This window comes from Vidua macroura, chromosome 5 (genome assembly GCF_024509145.1).
Source record: "Vidua macroura isolate BioBank_ID:100142 chromosome 5, ASM2450914v1, whole genome shotgun sequence".
NCBI classification, from domain to species: Eukaryota; Metazoa; Chordata; class Aves; order Passeriformes; family Viduidae; genus Vidua; species Vidua macroura.
Genome location: NC_071575.1, coordinates 34,951,656 through 34,956,188, shown reverse-complemented (window position 1 = coordinate 34,956,188; position 4,533 = coordinate 34,951,656). Strand labels below are relative to the sequence as shown.

General features: G+C 40.2%; 1 long non-coding RNA gene across 1 annotated transcript; it reads right to left on the bottom strand.

Annotated features, from left to right (window-relative positions):
* Window positions 1-225: 225 nt before the first annotated feature.
* LOC128808096 (uncharacterized) lies at window positions 226-4,226 on the bottom strand. Its single transcript, XR_008437369.1, has 3 exons — window positions 4,135-4,226; window positions 1,001-1,090; window positions 226-447 (listed from the first exon to the last, which is right to left on the bottom strand). It is a non-coding gene; the product is annotated as an uncharacterized LOC128808096 (long non-coding RNA).
* Window positions 4,227-4,533: the final 307 nt, after the last annotated feature.

The window sequence follows — 4,533 nt, the reverse complement described above, 5'->3', positions numbered from 1 at the left end:
CTCACTTGTGTGTACACTTTGTACTCACAGCATACTGACCACATTGTACACTAAAGGTAATGATAGTTCAATCTGTGGTCCATGTAAGAATGGTCAGCATATTGAATCTTCTTCATGGACAAAATCTTCATAGAAATGTCTGTGCTTGTTACTTCTTATGCAGATGATGATTTACTCAAGCTTTCAAAACTGGCAAGTTTATTTAAAATAAGTAGTTTATTTAAAGTCTATATGCAAGCCAACTACACTTACACAAATTAGCACAAAGCAGACATTCCTCTGAATCTGAAATAATATCAAAGCATGCCCTTAAGGCCTCCTTTGGGTGCACATCTCCACAGTCTGCTCTGGTAAGTGCCTTTATGTCTGGCAGTTCAAAATCAGCAGAGATATTTTTGTCCTTACCCTCTTTCCTGGTAACATTTTCCTTTCTGTTTTACAAATCTTCTGTAAAATGTAACATTCAAATATCACAACAAAAATATTTTGGCTTTAACACAGACTAATTATGAAGTGTTTCCAGTATCAGTCTACAAATACACATTAAACAGTCACTTCGCAAGGCAGTGCAAAATCTTCAAGCTATGCTCACATCTGCCTTTGCATCCCAGTGGCTCCAGAAAGAAAAGAAAAAATAGGTGGTTCCTCAAATAGTCTGGCAACAACACCAATATGCATATGCCAGTCTAGGAAAGTGTTCCCTCTAAGACTTTTAAAAAGTTTAAAAAGATAGGGTTTTGTTTAAAAAGTTGGGGTTTTTTAAATGAGAAAAATGTTTTATTCTGAAGATTTATTATGGATCTTTCTAACCACTTGTGTTCACAGTAAAGATGTGTTCCCATTGTTTCAATGACATTTTCCCAACCCTGGAAAATTAGCTCTTTCTCTACCATTGGTAGGGTAGGCAGGAGGCTGTGGCTGGAAAAGTTGTGATATTATTTTCTTCTAAATCACAGGGAGGCAAAGGGAAGCAAATTCATTGTGCTCCTCTGCTACTTACTGTGTATTGCCCCATGGTCACAATATGCAGACTTGGTAGCTTTGCAGTCTTAGAATAAATGCCTTAGGTCTTCCAGCTTCCACATAGTTACTGAAAAACCAGGTAACAGCCTTCATTAGTGTCATCTCTTTAATCTTCATCAAAGCACTCATCATTCAGTGGATGTGAAGTTGGAAGCCGGTGCTGAACTCCCCAAGAGTTGTCTCCCATAACCTCTTTTCTCCTGGTGACTGTCAAGGTTTATGTGAATGTTCAGCCTCACTTCTCACGACTTGTCTCACAATCTCTGTAGCTTTGCCTTACCAAGTGTAGGTGCTAGTTAAATGCCATTAACATTCAGAAACTAATTTGTTGTCCACTGCAGTTATTCTCTATGCTTTCACAGAATCACAGAATATGTTGAGTTGGAAGGGACCCATCAGCATCATCAAGTCCAACTCCTGGTCATGTGGAGGAAAATTCAACAATTTTCCTGTTGAAATGATGCAAATAATAAGAAAACCCAAAACAACATAACCCCCTGATGTTATATATCACTGATACCAAAACTCTGTTGACCTGCATATCACCTGTATTTCTATAAAAATTAATGAAGAGAATGAAATGTGGCATGAAAAGCATTATGGACTTTACAGAGAAAATGCAAAATAGAAGAGAAGATTGTAGGAAGTGTAAGTAGATATGTAAGAATTTTCCCCATGAGTCCCACCACAAACCACCCAAAAAGTATTTTGGACTGACAGCCCCTGGTGCAGTGCCACACCAGGCATTGTAGTGCAGAACGCTGGGGCCTTTCATCCTGGGGAAGCACTGCCTGTTCACCTGGTCTAGCCAAGCTGCAATGACAGAAGTAATCACAGGGGTAAATAACCTCATGCCAACACCCTGAGTACTTGAAGATTAGCCAGCTATAAGTGTGTCCTGCTCACTGTGTCTGAGGAGTTGAGCTCTGCCATAGCAAAGAGAAGGTGTTACAGCAAGTATTTTACTGCAGTGGTCATATGGTTTCTCTCCAAGATGCAACTGCAGCTTGGTAGTGCATGCAGAGCTGGCCAAGCTGGCATCAGGGCAGAGCTAAGGCTGCATCTCAGAACTGGATATATTTCACCTCTGTACTTCCTACAGTTTTGCAGAGCAAGTTTCTGTCATTTAATTTATTCATGTCCCACTCTTTAGAAACTTAATTCCTGCAAGGACAAAGCTAGTGGGTATTTTTCAGCTTGGAGAAGAGGAGATTGAGAGGAAACCTCCTAGCAGTCTACAGCTTTGTTATGAGGGCAAGAAGAGGGGCAGGCACTGATCTCAAGCCTGCCAAAATCCAAGAAGCATTTGGACAAGTCTCTCAGGCATGTGGTGTGACCCCTTGGGGTGGTCCTATTCAGGGCCAGGAGTTTGACTTGATAATCCTTTTGGGTCCCTTCCAATACAGGATATTCTATGATCTCAGAAAGCATTCCTTTCCCCATCCAGGAGCTGTCAGCTGCTGCTGACTGCCCCAAATGGCTACCACAGTCACCATCTGGCTAACGTCACCACCTGGAAAAGTGAATTTTTTCTGTGGTTTAAGATACATTTTTATGGTAACATTTTGCTTCTAATGCAGTTTCTCTCTGTACTAAGTCTGAAGTGCATGTGATCAGTGTGGGAACTGTCTGAGCCTCAGTCTGAGTTCCTATGTGCTTGCTAGCAAAAACATAGTGATTTTCTAAACACATAGTTTGGGAGAGAGTATAATTCTGAAAATAAAACTAAACTTGGTCACTTAAGCTTCTCCAGTATTAGCTATATCAAATTTCAAGAGCAATAGGAATGAGAAAAGCTTATTATTACACTCAAAATGCCATCTTTGAACAGTAAGTACCATTCTGTCTTTAGAGATTATCAGAGCAGTGGTGTTGAGTTTGAAGAAAGTAAGTTCAGACAACAGACTGCAGTGTTATTTAAGAGGAATGGAAGTCTGAAAGCATTTAAATTATACCAATTTAAAATTGGCAGTAAAAACATATTCATAAGTCAGGATAATCTTTGTAAACTAGAGCACCAACATATTTTACAATGCTTGTCCTACAGTTAAAGAAAATTTTTGATTTTTAACTGGAATCAGAAAGAAAGAATAAAAAGCTTGTTTGCAAGAGACCTTCTTCTTGCAAAGGCATATGTGGCAGCCATTATGTATTTTGCATTAATCACACTCTGTTTTGATGCTAGTTCTGCTGAAAACTGGGATGTTGGCCAAGGCATTGGGGTTATTCCCCTTTCTTTCCAAAATATTCCCTGAAATCTTTGACATCCAGAAGCCCCAGGTCAATATCTTGTCTGAGAGATGAAGCCACTAACTGTTTAGACTTCTGTCCACAGCATCAGGAAATGAGATTTGAACATTACCTCTCAGCCTAGGAGTGAGAGGGCCACAGGCTGAGCCACACTGACATATGTCTCCACTACCCTTGCTGCCCAACAGTCCCAGTGAGAGGGAGAGAGGGAGGGAGGAAGGGATGGATGGACAAACGGATGGACAGATGGATGGATGGCAGGCTAGATTCACATACACATATGCACACACATAAAAGCAAGAATAACTGAAAAAGAATGAATGATGAAGATGATGTTGGATGTGTCAGTAGACCGTAGCACACACTTAATATACACTTACACAGATTTAAAAGAAAAGTTGGAATCGTGAGACAGAACAGGCATGATAGAAAATCCTTATAAACTCTTAGGCTTGCATGCTGGGGCAAATGTTTTCCCTGGGGCAATATCTGAACAAAGAGAAGATGTGCAGGTGTCAGGGTGGGGTTACAGTAATAGTCCCCAAGGACTATTGCATGTTTCACAAATTCTATGTTTTTAAGATTAAATTTGGTTAAAAAAGCTTGCATCAAGATTAATTCGCTCCAAGAGAAAATGCCCCTGTGATAAACGACTTCTGTGAGAATGATCCATTTTCACTATTTTTTTTTTTCTTTAACATGATTTCAAAGGTAGTTTCAGCTAAGAGACATTTCCTGACAATCTTTAGTGACCTTTACAGCAGCATAGTCTCAGCCTGAGCTTTTTCCCACCCCCTCCTGCTGCACAAAACCTTGGCTAAGACAGTGACAGTGCAAGTCTGGTTCAGCTCTGCTTGGCACCTGAGTTGAGATCCGTGGAAAATGTTGATCTGGACTCGAGCTGTTATCCAGAGTTAGACCCTAAGTTACCTTGTTTTTCTTGCTGTTTTGACCTCTTAGTTAAGTGAGCTTAGCTGTTACCAATCCCCTGTAGATGTGTCATAAACAGACGGTAGCAAGTTACTCAATGACTGCACAATGCTGTTAGAGTCATGCAATGGCTTTCAAGGGAATTAATTTTAGGAAAGCACTTAATGTATTTACATGCATCTTTTAATATAGTTTTGACATGGAAACAAGGTGGGGCCAACATCTTATAACCAGCTCTTTGCTGACACAAAAAAACACTAAAAGATTGAGAACTCCCGCTCCGTATGCCTCTGAATAGACTCCTACTGACCTTCCCATTTTGAAGTATAG